Below are 21,399 nucleotides of genomic sequence, written 5' to 3' on the forward strand. Positions count from 1 at the left end.
TCTAGACATCCAACCACATGAACTTACATCCACTCCAATTTTAGGCTCCTGGTTCATCTCAAAATATTTCAGTACAGATGTTTCTGTAACAGTTCTTTCTTTCTTTTTAATTCCATGAAGTTTTTCCTTTTCCCAGTCATACTATTGCCATTCTGTACTGTCCTCAAGCTGTGGTCACACTTAATTGTAACAAATTAGTAACCCATTTACTTAGTGATAACATGCCCACGAATCTCTATGTTAGGCCTCCTTGTTTTGTGGTCTTTCCACTAGTACAACTGCTTCAAGCTTTCTTGGGTCTGGTCAAACTCCTTTGTCAATGGGTGTATGTTCTCCCCAAATCAAGAGAGCATCAACAATTACCTTCCCTCAATGCAGATTAGAAGATGTGATACATGGAGTTTTCATCCAGAACTGAATATACTTTGGATTTTTTTAAGTCTAGACATGGTTTCCTCATCTACTTTCATGGGCTAGAGCAGGGGTTCTCAACCTTTTTCCTTCCGAATCCCCCTCCTCCTGACATGCTATAACAGCCTCCACGGCCCACCTGTGCCACAACAACTGTTTTTCTGCATACCCAGTAGATTAAAAGACAGGGCTGGCGTCAGGGGGTAACAAGCAGGGCAACTGCCTGTGGCCCCACACCACAGGATGCCCTGCAAAGCTGAGTTGCCCGGGATTTGGCTTCAGCCCCACGTGGTTTGGGCTTCGGCATTCTGCTCTGAGCCTCAGGGAGTCTAATGCTGGCCCTGTTCTCCGGTTTATTTTGGTGGTCCCCCTGAAACCTGCTTGCGGCCCCCCCCAGCGGGCCCCAGACCCCTAGTTGAGAACTGCTGGACTAGAGCGCTAGTGTTTGATGGCCTTATTTAGACTTTTTTGGATAGGTACACGTACATTTAAACTTTTTTTTTCCAGTGACCACACTGTTAATTCAGCTGCTATCTATATTGAAGCAATAATTAACTATTGTTTGGTCATTTTCATCTTTTGCTTCATCTCTCACATGTGAATATGGTGTATGTATCTTGGTGATGCACTGAGATCTCTCTCATATGTTGTATTGTATCCTTAATTCATCTCAGTCCATGAAACACCTCATTATATTCTTGAAGTCCCTATTCTGTACACCCATTTGAGCATCCGTATTTGTAGACTGTTCGTCAACCCTACATACGACACTCTTTCTAGCTTTACTGAGTAGTATCTGCCCTTATTCAGGCATGCCTGCATGGCTTACCCACATGGGTTCATTGTATGCCAGCTACATGAAACTAGCTTAGTTTATTTTAACATCAGGCAGTCACTAATGTTTCTGTATATGTTTGCTGTGATTTCTTTGCACTCAGCTCCAGTATCTATTTTCAAATTCATTGTTTGTTCATTTATTTCCAGGGTCACAGACCACTCCGTTGTAGAACCTTCCTTGGTCATTTTAGTTAAGTGACCCAACTGCATCATGATTTGATTTTTGTCCTTCAGCTGTATGTTCATGAACATCATTTGCTTTTATACTTTCAAATTGGTGCTGAGGTGATGTGCTTTTTCAAAATGGTAGCATACGTTATGTACACATTGTGCTGGACCCCTTGGCTTTATATTGCAATTATCTCTGCATTTGTTACAAACAAATCTGGGTCTGCCATTTCTGTTTACGAATGAATTCTGTCTTTATGGCTCCATATGTTTTTTAGTTAGCTACACTTCAGTTCTTCCACTGCTTATTAACATTTTCATTGAGGGAAAAGCGCAGTTTTCACCAACCCTGCAAATACCCACTGCTCTTTGCAAAGTCAAGGCTGCTGCTCACAATACCTTTTTCATCTTATCAGTTATACTACAAATCATTTGGTTTCCAATTAGTCCATCTGCTAACAGTTCAAAAATCACATGACTTAGCTTTATGCAAGTGTGGAGCACTATGGTAAACGAGAGCTAGCATAAAGAAAGTGTACCTTTCCGAAGTGATATTCCTGCATTGATCAAAGGATTAAATGATGTGTTTTTAATGACTTTCTAGCAGTTTGCAGTTCTCCCCATGCTTCCATAGGAATTAGCTGTAGATCTCAATTGCTGCATGTGTCAGAGTCAGAACCAAAATGCCCTCCCCAATTTCTCTGCAATGCCACTTGTTTTGAGAAAGATTTGGAAGTACTGCAACCACATCCTCCAGTTCTTTGCCAGGCTCCCTTCCAGGCCAAGGGATTCAGGTGGCTTCGTTTGCTCAATTTTTGTCAAGTATCTGGTTTACTTCCCATACCATTTAGCAGATGTCTGACCACACAGGAGTGCAAGTAAGAGACTGAACTTTGTTTCTTGACATGGGTCAGGGCTACAAAAAAAAATGCCGCTTGTCACATGACAGGGGTCAGTATCCACAAGCCACTCCTCCAGCTTTCCACCCCATCCCAGCTTTCAGGCATACTTTTCTGGTGTGTCCCTTCCTGCCTTCCAGTTGGGTCCATTCCTCACATTTGCTTTTCAGGAGCGAGCAGCCTTCTGGCCTCCAATCAGTCAGGAAGCACTGAGAGAGCTCCAGTCTCTGCTCTCCAAAGACCCTGGAGAAAACCGAGCCATGCTTGGATCTTTGTCAGCGCCTTGGTACTTTGATGAAAATTCCCCCTCCCCTTAGCCTGCCATAACGACCTCCTGGCAAATAGAGTCACTGGGCCAATGGCACCAGGTGAATGAGGAAAAGGATCTCTTCTAGGCACTTTCTGATCCTTTCAGACATGAGGGCCCCAGTTCACCCTGGCTCTCAGGGACCTTAGTCAACACCCAGTCAAGGAAAATTCAAGGGATTGGGGTGCTCGTCAATGGAAGGTTGAGTCCTCCCACTCACCATGCTGTGAGATGAGTGGGCAAGCAGGCAAAGGAGATACTAGGAGGGGCTGCTGACAGAGCAGGAGTCCTCCCCTATTAAACTGAGGGGCTGCACACTTGGCACGTATCCAGGATTGGTGACTGTTTAACTCTCCAGGGCTGAGGGAGAACGCAGCAATTCTAAAGCCCCAGCTGCTTCAGCCTTAGTGATAAGAGGCCCAGAAGGAGCTGGCAAAGGGCTGTAACTCTCCTTTGCTGTCTTTTTTCCAGGCTGTCACTGAAGCTTTTGTTGATAAGGCTCAGGTGTACTGAACAATAGTGGTGGAGCCGGTTGCAACTTTGCTGCTTGGTGGCAGACTAGAAACTGGCTCTCAGGAGAGAGAGAAACTAGTCAAGCCAGTCTCAGAACACCATCATTCCTTCTGGTTCATTGTGCCTGAGTGACAAGCTAGAGAGACTGGAAATTAAATTAGTCTAAATTAATGGGTATGTTGAGTGAACCAGATATTCCAAAGATACGGACCATGTTTTTACTTAGGCTGCATCTGTAATGGCAGTAGGGACCATGATTGTAGCTCTCGGTGCTGGCATCGCAGTCCCTTCCTTGCCTTATCCTTACCTCTGGCAATTGTGCATAGGGGTGAATTGCTCCCGTCCTCTCCCTAAGCCAGATGCCATGAAGTTGCAGGGAAGTGAATGCTAGGGGCCCATTACCGCAGCCCCAGCCATTGTGGGGTGGGCACATACCATGCCCCCCAATCCTCCAGAAACCAGCTCATTCTTCCAACTCCTACAGACCCGTGCAGAAAGGACAATCCCCCTCTAGTGAATTGACACCAACTTCCATGACTCCACACAGTGGGAAGAACAGGCATTCCAGCTACCACTCACTGGCTTTGCAGCAACTGACAGAACGGTGTGCTTGGCACGTCCCTACTCTCCAGTCCCAGACGCTACTGCTCCTGCATCCTCCCTGTTGCACAACATTGCTTGCTCTGCTCCTTAGCTGGCATTGTTCTTGGGAGGGGAAAAGGAGCAGGGTCTGGGGAGAATCAGATGATTCATGTTAAAATAAAAATTTAAAACAAATTTTAAAAAACAATTTTATATTGAATTTTTCATATTGCAGGGGGGAGTCTTTCCCACATGCTCAATTGCATATTGCCGCCCCAGTACCATGAGGGCCCCCACAAATGGAGACTTTCCAGCAGAAGCATCACAGATGGGCAAATAGAGGCTACAAGCAGGACCTCTGGTACTAGTTCTGAGAACTAGGTCCATAACAGTACGACGACTGTAGCTGCTTTTTAGCATCACGGTGAATTTGAAAAATAAATACTTGGCCCATATATGGCACTGCTCATCTTCAATGTTTTACAGACATCAGCAAAATCAGCCCTCTCAACAACTCTGAAGTGGGCAGGTATCACTCCTGTTCTACAGACAGGGGAATTCGGGGAGAGGGAGTAGGTAATTTGGTTCTGGTTACAGAAGTCAGCATTTGAGAACAAGCATTTGAACCCCAAAGATCCTGGCTCCCCATCCTATTATCTCTCTTCTCACTGTTACGATAAAGTACTATTTCCAGTGAAAAAAATAAACAAAAAACAAAACAACCCCCCCGCCCAATATTTGTGCTTACATGTTAAACAAGATGAATGGGGAAGGAAATCAATTGAACTGAGCGGGGGGCTACTACGCTTCCACCTTGTAGGTGTATGGTTTGAACTCCACTGTAGTAAAGTCCTTCGCAAACATCTACCTAAAAGCAATATATAGCAAATATTGACTTTTTTAAATGGAAAATTGCTAGCAGATGTCACTCTTATCAAAGGTTGACTTTCAACGGCAACTACTGCATCTTTGTCAGTTGTTCAATAAAGGTATCAGATTAGATACCTTGCTGACTTTTTCCTCAAGGACCAGGCTGTATGCACGGCCATACATATCATGTACAAAAACCATGCGCAAGTATCACACCACCAAGTACCAATAGGAGGAAGAGAATCTACTGCAGACATGTGGCTCAGACACTGCTGGGAGTTTCAGCATCCTTCTTCACACTGAATTCACTCTCACTAAAACTCATTGCAACCTAACTGCATGTGAAAAATCTCTGCTTAGGAATTCCAGCTCTAACAATTAAGCTTATGGACAAAATGTCCTTTTCTCCCCTTTAATGAAATTACTATTTATTTCAAAACTATGATGAGTACTTATTTCATTATGGTATCCCGTGACAACTCATCATTCACTGAACTTCACATTATGATACATGAGAAACTGCAGCACTAGCTTAGACAGTTCTATTTAAACGAGCCCCTGCAATTGAAACAAATCATTCCAACAGCAGTATTGAATTATGGAAAGGACCATTCAAAATCTGAAGACATAATATTCTTCAGTATTCATAGAGCTTAATATCTTCAAACAGAAATTACTCAAACTGATGTATCTCATTATTACGGAGTCAAAGTTCCTCCCAAAAGGAGAAAAATGTAATAGAGAATAAGAGACTGTCGGGGCCAGCATACGGAGAGATCAGGTCAGAGCAGAGATCAGTTCCTGTCCCTTTCTCCAAGCCACCAAGACTAGGAGTGCTACAGTCCCTCCTCTCATTCCATAGTGCTCCTTCCGGTACCAGTGAGCAAAGAACACTGCCCAAGCCCTCTTGGCTAAAAGGATGGTAGCTGTGATACAGTTTGAAAGTTGGAAGGAATGTAAAAATGCAGGGAGATAACATGTACTCCATAAAAGACTCTCCTGGCCTTTTTCCTCCCATGCCACTGGGAACAATGTCATACAAGACAAAAGACCTGATCAGGAGATATGTGGAACACCTCTCAGGATCAGGCTCTGCATTTTGTAGGTACGAGTGGGATAAGTTTGGGACTTAAATTGCTCAAACTGGGGCTGGTGAGAGGCTAGGAGCCCAATCTGATATGCATGGGAGCCCTCTAGAAAATGAAAAGCTCTACCATTGGCCTAGGCAGCTCTCCAACAGCTTCAGATGATTTCAGAGGCAATATATTAAAAATATAAAAGGAGATTAGGCCTTTCAGTGTCAGAGGCCAGAGTGGAAATACCCCAATTCTGACTCAAGCTGGTAGATGCTGAGCATGCGGTATATGAGAAATATGCCATCTGTAGTATATGTAATACTTCTTGGTGTATCTGGGGCCCCTATACGTTGTACACTGACCTTTCACATAGGAAACAACAGTGTGGAATCTGTGTAAAATGAAGTATGCCCGATATAACACGGGCCTCGGGAGACAAAAAAATCTCACCACGTTATAGGTGAGACCGCGTTATATCAAACTTGCTTTGGCCCCCCCTGTTCCTTGTTCCCTGACAGCCCCCTCCAGAGACCCCGGTCCCTAATCACCCCCAGGACCTCACCCCCTACCCAACCCCCCTGTCCCCTGACTGCTCCGACCCCTATCCACACACCCCGCCCCCTGACAGGCACTCACCGGCAGAGGTGGGAAGCAGAGCAGCCCGGCCCCAGCCCACTCCACTCTGCCCGCTCCTAGCTGCGGCGCTCCGCTTCCTGCCGACGGTGAGTGCGGGGAGGTCGGGGAAAGGACACCCCCTGCACTCACCTGTGGCGGGAAGCAGAGCGATGTGGCTGGGAGCTGGCGGAGTGGAGCTGGCTGGGGCTGGGCTGCTCCGCTTCCGCCACTGCTGGTGAGTGTAGGGGGGATCCCTTCCCCCAAGCCCCCTCCCCCGAGTGACATGGCTGGGGCCGGGGAAGCAGAGCAGGCTGCTCCCAGCCCCCTGCTAATCCCCTGGGCCACTCTGGGACTGCAGGGCCCCCAAAAGTGCCCTCCCACAGCTCCTGCCCCCCAGACCTTGGTGGGGGGAGCCCCTGACTGCCCCCGAGACCCTCTGCCCCTTATCCAACCCCTCGGCACCCTTAACACGCTGCTCAGAGCAGCATGTCAGAGCTTTATCGCCTTGTATGCGAACCCGTGTTATATCGGGTCGCGTTATATGGGGGTAGAAGTGTATGTGTCACAGTCAAGCATTGCAAGCCACATGCACAACATGAGGGACGTAGGATTGCCATCTCCTATATTCCCAGCCTACCAGAGCACACTGCTGCCCAGAGTCAGCCTTAAAGAAAACCAGTTTGCACTTTATACCTCCTGCTTATCGCTGCCTGACCACTAACCAGAGTCAAGCCACTGAACTAATTTCCAACTCTGAATGGCATCATTTCCTTTCCTTCTGTTAATATATATCAGGAAATAGGTATAATGGCCATACCTCATACATAATTAAGAGAGATGGCAGTGGTACTGTGTAATATAGATAGCATCCCCCACACCTGAGTTAAGTCAGTCAGTATCTTGTGTAAGCCATTAAAATGGAGGAGAGATGAAAGTAGCAGCTTGTGATATAGTACAGGAAAAGTCCTCCATTATGAAGACTTAGATACTCAGCATTAACACCCATGTGTATTTTGCTGTGGGCCCACCACATCAAGTGGCTTTCATCTACATACCTACAAAACCTCTGTGCCCAAACTACATGCTGTTTTTACAGAACAGCTTCAGGGAGAGAAAGATGCTGTTTAGAATTTCCCCTCATTTTCTATCTAAAGCCCTCGTATGGGCTCTCAACATTCTAGCATCTAAGCACCTCGCAATATTGAGTGCAGTTATCTTCACAGCTCTCTGAGACAGAGAAGCACTATCATCTCCATATTGCAGATAGGGACCTGAGGCAGAGAGAGACTAAGTGACTTGCCAAGGGCCACACAGGAAATCTGTGGCGGAGCAGGAACTGAACTCGTCTCCCACACAGCCCAGGCTAGCACTCTAACCACTGGGCCATCCTTCCATTACGGGCTTACAACTCATCTTTGCTTGGTCCATGAACACCTTTTGTTCCCTCTGTGCCTAAAAGCCAAGAGGATGATTTGGCTGCACATACTGCTATCCACACATCTGTCTCCTTCTCAGTTACTAAAAGCTTAGAAATAATATGAGAAAACCAAAAATACAACCACTAAGCACTAAGACACGTGAACAAAACCTCTCCCTATGACATAATTTAGTGTGTCATGTAAAGAGAAACACTAACAAAATATCTCCACTTACTACGTGATCATGCACTGTATATACAAGTCTGCATGGGGAGGTGGAGCCACTAACAGGGTAACAATCTAAGCTGCTTTTTAGTAAGTGGTTCAAGAAATATCTTGTGATTAAAGCAGAGGACTGATAATCAGAAGGTCTTCCTTCTACTACTACTTCTGACTCAGATTTCCGGGGCAGCGGAGGAATATCTGTGCTTCAGTTTCCTCATCTGTAAAATAGGGATAAAAAACTCTCATTCCACCTGACAGGGTGCTTGCGAGGTTAAGTTAGCTGGACCAGATCCTCAGCCCTGTCAAACAGCTGAAGCAGAGCAAACGTAGTCAATGCTGACTTAAGTGGCCAGGTGAGGATCCCTCTTGTGTAGCAGAATCCTCTAGGAGCAGGATAGCCAGCACTAAACTACCCCCTCACAGTCTCCAGCACAGGGGCTGGCCGAGGTCAGCCCCAGACAGCGTGGGCCCATTCCTGCTGAGAAGCCTTCAGATACGACAGTGACTTGTCGGCAGATTTTTTTCTCCCAAGAACTTGCATACCCCTCTATGCTGAAAAGGACAAGACCAGGGCCTCATTAACATCCCTACTGTGAGAACACCACAAATGCAAGCACAGGATTGATAAGCAAACAGCCCCTGCGGTATTTGCAACCAACACCCCCTTACGATATATTGAGCTTTCACAGGTTAAGCAAGCTGAACTGTTTCGACCAGGCTGTTCTCCTCCATCAGAGCCTGCAGTCTGACGTCAATGGGTCTTCTGCTCCTGAGTCACTTCGTTGCCTAAGACTGAGCTAAGAAGCCTAACTGTAGGTTGTTTTTGAACTTTTTGATCTATGTGCATAAAAAAGTTTCACAATAACTTTAACATATTGACAATCTAAATAACTTTTCACAGTTTACACTGAAGCAATTTTTTTTTTGAAGTGACAGATTTTATGCCACTAGGAGAAATTTGCTTAACAAAAACCCAATTTTATCCCTTTCAAATCAATGGGAGCATTCATGTGAGTGAAGCTATGTACCTGCTTGTGTGTTCACAGGATAACACTTCAGTTTTCAACATTTTGATTTTTGCTTACAGCAATTTTGTAAAATTCAAATACGATACCCACTGAGTGATGTCACTTAAAAACATTTAAAATGTACATTAAATTATAATCCGACATTGTAATAGCGTAAATTTTCAAATTAGTTTTCATGAAGCTTCAACCTGTTTTAAGTCAATTATTAAAAAAAAAAATCAAGTGATTTAAGTCAATGATCAGAATCACCTTTAATTAATCACTCCATCTTGCTGTGCTCAGGGCATTCAGTGCTATTATGTTATTACTTTACTGTGCGCAGAACGCTGAGGGTTAGAAATTATCTGAAGTCCTCCACCACACAATGGCACTGCCAATTACCTACCCAACTTCTCATCTCCCCACCCATCCCAGGATGTTCCCACTGCTCCCCTGCAAATTCGGCTCCCGTAGTTCTCACCCCTTCTGTCGTACTGTCAAATAAAGAAATAATGGTTTATTACCGTTGCTCCCAGGCCATGTTCTTTGGCCACCAATGAGACCACACACAACCACACTGTTTGTGTGTCTCCAGGACCGGCTCAGCACGCAGATGCTTGTGCAGTGTGCTCATTCACAAGACATTATGTTTCCAGTGGCAAGAAGGATGGGAAAATTGCCAGCCACTTGCTGTAACCTTTTTGTAATGCCACTTACTGGCTAATTTGAGGACGTGTTAGATACCTTCTTAGAAAAAGCTCTGCATTTCATCCTTCCAAATGGAGGAAGAATGAGAGAGAGAGAGAGAGACACACACACACACACGTAATGATAGAATTATGGCTGAAGAGTTTTTATTCTAAATTATTATAAGAACATACATAAGAATGGCCATACTGGGTGAGACCAGAGGTCCATCTGGCCCAGTATCCTGTCTTCCGACAGTGGCCAGGTGCCCCAGAAGGAATGAACAGAACAGGTAACCATCAAGTGATCCATCCCATCGCCCATTCCCAGCTTCTGGCAAACAGAGGTTAGGGACACCATCCCTGCCCATCCTGGCTCATAGCCATTGATGGACTTGTCCTCCATGCACTTATCTAGTTCTTTTTTGAATCCAGTTATAGTCTTGGCCTTCACAACATCCTCTGGCAAGGAGTTCCAAAGGTTCACTGTGCGTTGTGAAAAAAAAATACATCCTTTTGTTTGTTTTAAACTGGATTATTGATTATTTGTACTACCCTAGCACCCAGGGGCGGCTCTAGGAATTTCGCTGCCCCAAGCACGGCGGCACGCCGCGGGGGGCACTCTGGCGGTCGCTGGTCCCGCGGCTCCGGTGGACCTCCGGCAGACGTGCCTGCGGAGGGTCCGCTGGTCCCATGGCTCCGGTGGACCTCCCACAGGCACGCCTGCGGATGCTCCACCGAAGCCGCGGGACCAGCGCACCCTCTGCAGGCACGCCTGTGGGAGGTCCACCAGAGCCGCCTGCCGCCCTTCTGGCGATAGGCAGAACGCCCCCCCCCGGGGCATGCTGCCCCAAGCACGCGCTTGGTGCGCTGGGGTCTGGAGCCGGCCCTGCTAGCATCCAGAGGCCTCTGAGCACTGTTTGAAACATAAATATATGAGACAGCCCTGGCCCCAGTGTGCTTACAGTCCAAGTCCCTGGTTTCAGGTACTTACAACTTTCAGAGAAGTTACTCTTTGCACCGAAGTGTCTCATGATTGTTCTCAACCCAAAAGTAATGGAACTCAACATGGCATGCACTCAGTTAATGTTTTTTACTCCTGTTAGATGCAAAAGAAATTTTTAAAAAATCCCTACACAAACTCAACATTATATAATTGAGAGTTTAAATGAAAAAGAGCCAGAAAATTCAAGCGTACAATAGCTGCTAACATAATAAATCCAACCACACTGCAACTTGTATGTACATTGTAACTTACCTCCCCTTTTTGAATCCTTCCATTGGCTTCCCATCCGATTATACCAAACTCAAATTTAAGCTTCTGGTCACCACTCTCAAAGTTCTGTCTCTCCCTTCTTATCCTTCCTGTCAAACATTGCCTTGCCTCCCCCGCCTCTCCCCCTCCTCCCCATTCCCAACCTCGTTCACTCATTTTGTCAGATTTGCACAAAATCTGTGCCACACGCCTCCTTTCATGCAGCCCCCTACACAGGGTTTGACCTCCCTGAGGTCACCTGCAAGGCACCTAACCCTGCCTGCATTTACATCTCTCTTAAAAGCCCCAGCTCTCACACGCTGCCTATAGTAAATCTTGTTGATTTGTATATAAATTGCCTATTGTTATTCTCCTTCCCCTGACCTATGACTTTAGCTTGTGAGCTTCTTGGAGCAGGAACTGTCATCAACTGCCTGGCACGCAGTGGGCACTATTGCACATAAATAATAACACAAACACACACAAGTATATATAGTAAGATAACTAAATACTGGTCTCATCTTTGACCCAAAAAATGAGCACAGTAGTAGCTCCTGGAGGTGATGGTGGGGAACCCGCACCCTTTGCTCATCCAACAACTGGGAAAGTGTTCAGATTTGCCTTCCCCCAGACACGTTACCTCTCTCTGAAATGATCCACTGCCCCCTTTTCATTATAATAATTTCTAATCAGTTTTGTGGCATGGCAAAAATCCAGCATAACCATTAAAAACACACACGGAAACCACACACACACACACACACAAATCTAGCCTCTTCATTTAAAATAAATAACTCGTGTATGTAATGCAGATACACAATCTGGGGGGATCCGGGCCAGATGAATAGCCCCTTGGCTCTCCAGCACTTACCTGATGCTGATTTTTCATAAGGGGTGCTACTATCTCACTCCCCTTTTCCTCTGGAAAGAGGAAATTTCACTGTCCTCTCACAGAAGTCAAAGAAAGGGGAGCAGCAGAGAAACCTTCATTCCTCTCCCTTGGAGGCAGAGGGATGTCATTGCAGGGCCAGAGGGAGCCCTTGGGAGCTTTCTCTGTCCCATCCCTGCTCCTCCCATGAGCCTGGGAAAGCAGTAGGAGATCTTCCCAGCTTCTCCACTTCAGAACATGAGTCCAATTGGTGCATGGGGAGGGAAAAAAAAAAAAAAAGACTATCAGAGGAGAAAAGCAACAGAGCTACTGGTTAGAGTTCTTACTTTCCATGTGATCTGGAACACAGTACTTGCTACAGACTCCCCTTACCAGTACCTGAAGGAACCCGTTTGCCTGAGTAAGAGCAGTAAGGATTTATACTACATTCATAAATGGGGGAGATAGTGCTTGCTTCCTGCTCTTACTCTCAGGCAAAAGCAGGACCCTCGGAGGCCAGGATTCTCAGGCAAAGCCAAGGAGAGTGCTGCACCCAGAAAAAGAGAGGGAAGGAGAAATCAACAAGCACTTAAAGAAGAGCGGCTGCGTGAGCTTGAATTGCAGGTGATGAGAGAATGTGGGTGCGTGCAGGTGAATCACCCAACATGCGTGTATGTCCTGGACAAAGGGGGTATGTTGACCATGATGGGCATAAATCATCAACACGCACAGGAATATTAACGAGTGTGTGTGCAAAAAAGGACAAGTTAACAAATGCTCTGGAAACTGTAACTTTTGAATTTTCTGCACTGTGTACTTAAATCCCTAGCAGGGTCATTTTGTGTGGGTAACCACTTATGCTCGGACAACTATGATGCCGCCCCTACAGAATAATAAAATGTATGAAGGAACAAAGTTTAATCCATACGTTACCGTCCAAGAATCCAATATTTGCCCTGAGCAAGAAGGCAGTTCATCTAATTTTTAATTAACTACTGGAGGAAAAAAAGCCTGTGATTTAGGAGAGTGGATTTTCTAAGTTAGGGATGCCACGTATGCCATTATGTCAAACCTCTCAATCTAAAAGTTTGAAAGATAAGAAGCACTTTTCCCTGGGAACAAACTAAAATATTTGAGAATTAGGAAAATTTTAAATTTAAAAGTTTAAGCAAAACATAATTTTGTCAGTTTCAAAGTTAAAAAAAAATTGCTTGGGAAAGAAGGGGACTACTGCTACTTTATGTTGTTTCTGCCATTGCAAGCCAATTTCCAACTTGCTTTCAGTACTGATTGAACAGCATATACATCAGCTTCCTGCTTTTACCCTGCAGAGTCATCATAGCAAGATGACCCTGGCTAGCAGGAGCCTTAGATACGTCAAGTCTATTTAGAAACTATATTTTCAAATAGGCTACTCATCATGGTGAAAAGCGCTGCTTACCTTTCAAATTTTCAGACTACTGGGCCCAGTAGAATAGCTGATGTGGTCCTTTAAGAACTAATAGGAGATGTATCTTTTACCTCTATAGTATTCCTGAGTTGGATTTGTGCAGCATGTAAATTACAACACAAATGCACCAAATATTGCCTTTTCCCTGTCTACATTCATTTTTTAAAATATATATTTTGGTGCCTAACCTGACCGTACATGTATTCTTCTGGTATGTGAAGCCAGTGGGCCTAATTGTGATTTCACATATTCCTGTATAAGTCAGGAGAAAGTCCACTGAAATCAGTGATGCTGCATCAGTGTAAATGGTATCAGAAGAGAAATGTTTATGGCTACAGAACTGTCCCAAAATGCACTCTGAAAAGTCACTCAGACTCAGAGTGCATTTAAGATGGAAAAGAACAAATGGATGAGGAACGCAAAAAATAGAAAGCAGAAAGAGGTGAAAGGATGTGAGGTGGGTGGTCTACTGGACAGGGTACTGGGGTGGGGCTCTGGACCCATTTTCTATTCCTGGCTATCGTCCTCACCTGCTTTGTGCCACCTTGGGCAAGTCATTACACCTCACTCTGCCTCTGTTTCCCCTCCCACCCTTTGTTTATCTTGTCTGGTCAAGTTGTAGGCTCTTTGGAGCAGGGACAGCTACTATGTTTTTGTATAATGTGCCTAGCAAAACGTGATCCCAATCCTGACTTCAGCACCTAAAGGCTAATGTAACTCAATAATTGATAATACTAATAATGGTACTAAGAGGTGAAAGAAGGAGGAAAGAAACAAAAGGGATCAAGAGGAGAGGGAGAAGAGAAAACAAGAGAGGAAACTGAGAGGAAATGGAAGAGATGAGACAGAAAAAGAGAAGTAGAAGCAGGAGGAGTAAACACAGGCGTAAATATGCACATCTTCTATTTTATTTCAAGAAAAAATACCATGCATGTTCCTTACCCACAGTGTTAGTGCTTTATTTTCCCCAAAGTCTAACAAACTAAAAACTTCCCCAAAGTTTCTAGTATATATAGGAAAATGCAATACATTCAAATTTTAATTTTGACAAGGAAAATTCCAAGTTCACAAGAAATTTGATGTCAGAATTAATGCTCTTTAACTTCACTGTTAATGGCCGAATGGTTTAAAAGACAGAAACAACGGTGTGATTACAATTTCCTCTCCACTTAGAAGCCTCACATTTTATGTGACTTTATGAAAAGTAACCTCTTCGTTATTTCTTGAGATTCTGGCTTTATGTTATTGAATCTAACAAAAGTTTGTTCTGGCTCAAGTTAGAATTTCTTTATCCCTGTTTTTCACTTCTATGTTCTTACAACTATCCTTGAACTGATTCCCACAGCAGTGCCAAAGAAAAGTAGTGAAGGCCACAGGGTCATAATAAGTTTCCTTAACTACAGGCAATATTTTGGAGAATCAGGAACCTATTTGTAAAACGTGCTAACTCTGACTCCCATGGTCCTTTGGGAACACAACCTGACCAGAAGACAAAATACAGCTTCTAAAATGCAGATGAACACTAAAAGCCCCACTCTGACCCTCACTGGCTCTGTTTAATAATAGATTAACAACAAACAATAAAATACTGAAGATTACAAACATTTTCTCAGTTTCACCATAGAAAGGATTTTGGCTGGGGTGGAGAAAAGGGGAACACTGCTGATTGGGTGTGTTTCAATGCAGTGAAAAATGCAGATCCAAAAGAACCACCAGAACAGACTGGGGTGTGGCTCACTCCAATCTGCATTCCCTCTTAAATGTCAACATGAACCATATTATTAATTTTCCAAGTTGGTGACCTTTACTGTTGCATGCATCATGAATATGGCATTTTGAACAGTTTCTGTTCATACAAGAACAAGCTTTGTAAGCCCCCAACATACCAAATCTCAGTACTTTCACTCCTCACATGTGTCCTGAAGTAGGTTCTTCATAAAGCTGCGGACTTGGAGTTTGTTATATATTAATTTTAGGGGAGTTAAGAATTACAGTATAGATCACTAAGGCAGGCAAGTTTCCTCACAAGAAAAGATTCAGAATTCCTTATCTTGCTTGAATAAATGTTTTGGAGTATCTGGTTCGGGGTTATAACACTCTGGAGATTTTGAACAAGTTATCTTATTTTAATTAAGTAATGTTCATTTCAGTTGCAAAACACAAAGTCCCAACATTAAGGATTAACAGCTCCCATTTACCGTCCCACCGTATCTCATACAGATCACCAATACTTAATGTTTCATACATGCTACAGAGGAAGGCTGTCAATTTGTTAATTCTTTCTTCCCAGGTACTTAATGTGATTGATGGTCTAGTTACTTGTTTTGCTAATCCCAGAACAGGTGGACCTTTGAGGCAAGGCGAGGCTAACACATTTTACATATTCTACAGAGATCAATACCACCTCTCTCCACCCCACCCTCTAAAATAGTTAAGGTCACAATTTCTCTTTCAAATTTACTTTGGGTACATCACATTCTGGTATACTGGAACTTTCCATACACCTGAGTTACTTCAAAGCATGAGCATGAGTATGGAACCATAAGCCAGAAGCGAAGGAATATACAATATTTAGGAAATAGCAACCAATGTCATGCCAGCATGTCATCTGAAAAATAAGTGACCTTCCCTCTTGATTCTGCTGACAGACACACTGAAATCACTTATAGGCCAGCATGTTAGTGTGAGTTCTGGAAGGCAATCTAATAAATAAAGATTTAAAAAAACAAAAGAAAAAAATATTTATCATCTTTACACGTATTGTCTAAACTGAAGAGAACGCCTTTCTAAATTAACTATTTAGCATGCCAATGTGAAATGCTACCAAGAAAGAGCATTTTTTTCTTTTAATGTGGATCTACAATTAGAAGAAAAATCAGCATTTTATTGATTTTCATAAAATCATTTCCATGGCTTAACACACACTCACTAGATTGCTAAATGGTAATTTTCTAATACTATGGAATCTTCCCATTTAATTACATAACCTCCACTTGTTAGAGCCCAGGGCACTGTTTTTAACTTTCCAGAGGACTACTGTGATGGTCTTGCACAAAAGACAAATACCGAATATAAACTGAAAACAAATTATTGCTTATTTGGTATGGAAAGTCAGAGGAAAACTGGGAATCGTTTTCTAATGTCTTACAGTATGTTTACACACCAACACCTTAGAATATTGACAGTGTAAAAGAATTCCAATTTAAATTCTCCCTCCGCCATACTTTTTCTCCTGTAAGTATATTATGAATATAAAAACAGAACACAAATATCCCTGCAATTATGATTTCTATTGAGATTCTAACATGAATCACATTCAGCTCTCAAGTATTTCATAGGGGCAATTCAAAGTCAGATTTAAAGATTTCTATTAATTTCACTATAATCAATCTGAAGGAATTAATTCAAATATCATGTACTTCCTCTATATAAAATATTATTAGACTTTAATCATTTCTTCTACAAGCACTTTTGTTTAGAAAAGTTAGGGTGTAAAACTAATATCACCCTTCAAGCTGATGCGGAGGTTTTTAGAGACAACAAAGCAAAAATTAAAAGCAACAAAAAAGAAAAAAAGAAGAATTAAGCAAAGTTGCCTGTTCCATCAGCTTGTTTTGCCAAAGCCAACAGTTTACTACCTGCCAAATTCTGTTTTCCTTAAGCAGGCAAAAAATTCTCACATACTTAAACGGAAACTTTATTCAAATAAGGACTGCAGATTTTACTCAATAATTCTGTCTATCTTGACAGAATATGGTGAAACTCTAAAGTCTAGATACTCTCTTCACACAGCCACTATACTTACTTCCTATTTTGTATCCTTGTTACCGTGCCTCATTATTTCAGATCAAATTGTGTGACTAAGCAGTGCTGTCAAATAAAAAATTTCATGAAATGTTTGAGCTAAAAGTGGTATTTGTTTTTGTTTCCCATGCAGTTACTATTTTGTTACTAAGAAGTTCCTCCAGCATCCTGAAATGTCTGCATTCTTGTTTAACAAACAAACAAGATGACAATATCAATACAGAGTGGGAGAACCTCTAAAAATCTAGTTTGCATAATTAATGTTAATTACAATAACATCGCAATCAGTGACACAAAAGCGTAGCAATGTATACAGTCATAAAAGGAAGTGAAAACATGAAACAAACATGAAATAATTGTCTTTCATCCTGAGCGTGTCCTATACAAGTTTCAGGAAATTTATAAAAAAGTACATGTAATGCATCAAGACAGGAAACAACATCACTTCACTAGACAGGTTTTCTTCTTAACAATCTGTTTAGCACAGGTCTTTCTACTAAGACAGAAGTCAGAGGAGTAGCATTGTGAACACTTCCTACAACATCAACTGCTCTAAGAAAGACTATCGCACTGCTTCTGCTCCCATTGAAATCAACAATAAAATTCTTCATGCCATATTGTAAAAAAGCACCTCTAACACTGCATTACCAACTTGCCTCCCACAAGACCTTTAGTTTTCAAAGCTCTCTCCAGCACAGAATTTCATTACAAGATACTGAATTTCACAACAATCTTTTTCTACCTTCCACAGCATCAAGAGACACACCCAGAATACTTACTTGCTTGCTTATTTCATTTGTAGCATAGGGATCATCTTAAACAGTTATTTCTGGTGTAATCATTTAATAGAATAACTTCACACTTAGTTCTCAGAAAAATTTGCCATGACCCCAAGAAATATATCAGTAATCCAGTATATTCTTATTTCAAGGGAAAAAATATATATTAAGGACCTGATCCTGTCACCCTTACTCACACTGATTGGTACTTTAGCATGTGAGTAGTCACACCGGGATCAAAGGGATTACTCGTGTAATAAAATACCACTCCGTATGAGTAACAGTAGCAGAACTGCCTCCAATGAGAGCTGGAATCACAGTTTGTCATGTAAGTATTTGGAGGCTTTTTGAAAACAGTGGATTCTAATCTCTTCCCATACAGATGTAAATAAAGAGTAACTCCATTAAAATTATTGGAGGTGCACTAGTATAAAAACTGGTTTCAGAGAGGTGAAACAGGCCTATGTATAGGGCTCCACCAAATTCACAGCCATGAAAAACACATCACGGACCGTGAAATCTGGGCTCCCACCATGAAAACTGGTCTGTTGTGTGCTTTTACACTATACTACGCAGATTACATGGGGGAGACCAGCGTTTCTTAAATTGAGTGCCCTGACCCAAAAGGGAGTTGTGGGGAAGGGGTCACAAGGTTATTTTAGGGGGGGTCGCAGTATTGCCACCCTTACTTCTGTGCTGCCTTCAGAGCTGGGCGGCTGGAGAGCGGCAGCTGTTGGCTGGGCACCCAGCTCTGAAGGCAACACACCAGCAACAGTGCAGAAGTAAGGGTGGCAATACCATGCCATGCCACCCTTACTTCTGCGCTGCTGCTGGCAGCGGTGCTGCCATCAGAGCTGGGCTCCTGGCCAGCAGCCGCTGCTCTCCAACTGCTTAGCTCTGAAGGCAGCACCACTGCCAGCAGCAGCACAGAAGTAAGGGTAGCTGTACTACAACCCCCGCCCACAAGAACCTTGTGACCATCCCACAACTGCTTTTTGGGTCAGGACCCCTACAATTACAACACTGTGAAAGTTCAGATTTAAATAGCTGAAACCATGACATTTATGATTTTTAAAATCCTAAGACCGTGAAATTGACCAAAATGGGTCATGAATTTGGTAGGGCCATAACTATGTAATATTGACTCAACAGACCATATCTAAAAGGGCCCCATGAGAACAACTGTAGCAGGTATTTTAAAAAGATTTACACACATTGGGCAAATTCATGCTTGCTGTAAGTACATGGGGTCTGACATTGTTATGCAAGCAATGATTTTGGCTCATAATTTTTTTATTGTACATATCAATTAACAAAAAGTAGCTACCAAGCTCTGAATTTAGTATCTCAGCCATCTACGTTTTTTTTTTCCTTTTTCAATGTCATGGGTGACAACATATGAATTTCTCACCTGTCCAATCGCTGGGTTTCATTTCAGTAGTCACTGGCTAACGAAATCATAGCTATCTTGATTTCTTCTCATTTTAAAATATATATATATTTGTAAGGACTGTTGAAACTTGGTATACAAGATCTTAGTCTGGCACCAATTATTGATTTTAACAACGTTTAGTGGAAATTTCTAGTGACTGTTTTTAGCCACGAGTTAGAGACAAAATTGGAGTGTTGTAATAAAGGAGCATAAACATCCAAACACCACAATTCAAAACTGCTTTATTTACCTGATTTGAATGTTGTAAGTTATTAGTCTTCTATTTAAAATATTTTATACATAGATCAAAGTACTGTATACTTTTATACATAGTAAACATAGGTAAAGTACTTAGGCTTAGAAAGTATCTTCTGGAGATACGCTGTAACTACTTGTTGGGGTTGGGACTTAGTTTTTCATTTTAGCAACTTTGGGTATTATGGTTATACAAAACACAAATTAATGCTCCAGTCTCATTTTTTAATTATATATTAAACGATCACTACAAACAAACTCCAGGTAAAACTATTTTACACTAATATTTTGAATCTGAGTTTAGTCCACTAAAAGGACATTCAAACTGAAGGCTAAAAATCTAATTGGATACACTCATTTTCCTGTGATTCAGTCATAAGGCTCATACATTCCATATGTGTTGAAATATCTAGACAGATCAGAGTGTGGTAAGGATGCAATGGTAGAACAAATGAATTTCCCTGTTGGTTGTGGGTTCAAACACTTTACAACTACTTAATAGTTTCGTTTTAATAAAAAGGACATACACACAGCACAAAATTTCAAAGAGTTGAACTGCAGTATGATTTGGGCAGTGAGCTGTCTACTGCTCCATCAAAATACATTTCAATATGAATTACTTTGAAAAGTTGGTATATATATATATATATATATCTCACATAGATTTTTTTCCAATGTCAAAAAAAGAAATATTTTTATTTCAAAACAATGAATGTATCTATAGCCATTTCATGTGGATTTGTACTGATCACAGGTACTTTATAAAAATAAAAAAATCAAAATCTAGACAGACAAAAGGGGAGTAAGGGGGAGGGAGTAAAATAAGATAAGGAGAGAGAAAAAGGTATCATCTTTGATCTATGTCAGAGTTAACTTTAAGGAAATCAATTCAACTTTTAAACAGTTTGCAACAGATAAGTGACCCATTCAGCAAGTAGCAGTAGTAAAGGATAATGATCATTTACCCTCTCTCCCACCCTCATTTTCCTTTTAATTCTAGATTTTTATTGAATAAGCAAACAGCACATGCCAAGGCAGACCCCAAACCCCACATAAGATTTTTTCCATTAAAAGAGGGTACCAGGCAAAAATGTTAAGTCAGAAAGGCCATGTCTTGTACTCACCCTTTCCAGAAGAACTCAACAAATCTAGGCTCCAAGACAAGGGGAAAGGAGGGAATAAAATAAAGAAGAGAAAGGAAGAGAGGAGGAAGAAGAACCAAGGAATAGGAGAAGGAGACAGGCTGCAATAAATAGGAGCCCAGGTGCTGGAGTGGCTTTGCTCTATCCCATCACTTTGCAGCAGCCCCGGGCAGGAGGAGACTAGCTGGGGGGGAAGTTGGTGCTGCAGCTGGCGGGGAGGATGTGACACTGTAACAAGTCCAGCCAGCCAGCCATGTATCAGAGGGGGAAGCGGCGGCAGCCCATACACAGGGGCTGGGGCAGCGCAGGGAGCAGCAGAGGCAGCACCGCCTGCCCGCACACGGCATTTAATAGGATTGATGGGTTGTGCAGTGACTCACAGACTTTAGTTAGTCACAGGAGGGGGAAGAGCCCCGCCCACACTGCTCCAGGGAGCCTATGGCCAGGCCGGCCAGGCTGAGTAGCAGGGCTCCCAGCCAGTGCCCTGGCAGCTCTCACCCAAGGCGGAGGGGAGGGGCTTCGCCCAATGAGTCTTCCGAGGACACTGCTGCGAAGGGAAAGGGGGAGGAGGGGAGCCCTGTGGGGACCGGAGCCTCTCCTGGTCTGGCAGCCTGGCCAATGAGCTGCGGGCTTCAATTTGATGGGCATGGCAGATCCGGCCAATCAGAGGTAAGGGGGAGGCAGAGGAGGCGGCATCGTCCCCCTCCTCCCTCTAAATTGGTCACGCAAAGACAGGGGGAGGTTGGGAGCCTGGCAAGCAGGGAGAGGGACACAGAGATTGGGGAGGGGCGGGATGCACT

General features: G+C 43.0%; 1 protein-coding gene across 3 annotated transcripts in view; it reads right to left on the reverse strand.

Annotated features, from left to right (window-relative positions):
• Window positions 1-20,973, reverse strand: part of SERTAD2 (SERTA domain containing 2) — a 102,051-nt gene extending 81,078 nt beyond the window's left edge. Inside the window, exons 1-2 of one of the 3 annotated variants that reach the window (XM_039531886.1) lie at window positions 20,582-20,973; window positions 11,741-11,986 (exon numbers count right to left, since the gene is read on the reverse strand). The gene's annotated coding sequence lies outside the window, so the exon portion shown is untranslated. Of the gene's footprint in view, window positions 1-11,740; window positions 14,001-20,581 lie in introns of those variants that run through there. The other 2 variants (XM_039531888.1, XM_039531885.1) reach the window with 2 other exon arrangements.
• Window positions 20,974-21,399: the final 426 nt, after the last annotated feature.

The sequence above is a fragment of the Mauremys reevesii genome, linkage group 3 (assembly GCF_016161935.1).
Source record: "Mauremys reevesii isolate NIE-2019 linkage group 3, ASM1616193v1, whole genome shotgun sequence".
Lineage (NCBI taxonomy): Eukaryota > Metazoa > Chordata > Testudines > Geoemydidae > Mauremys > Mauremys reevesii.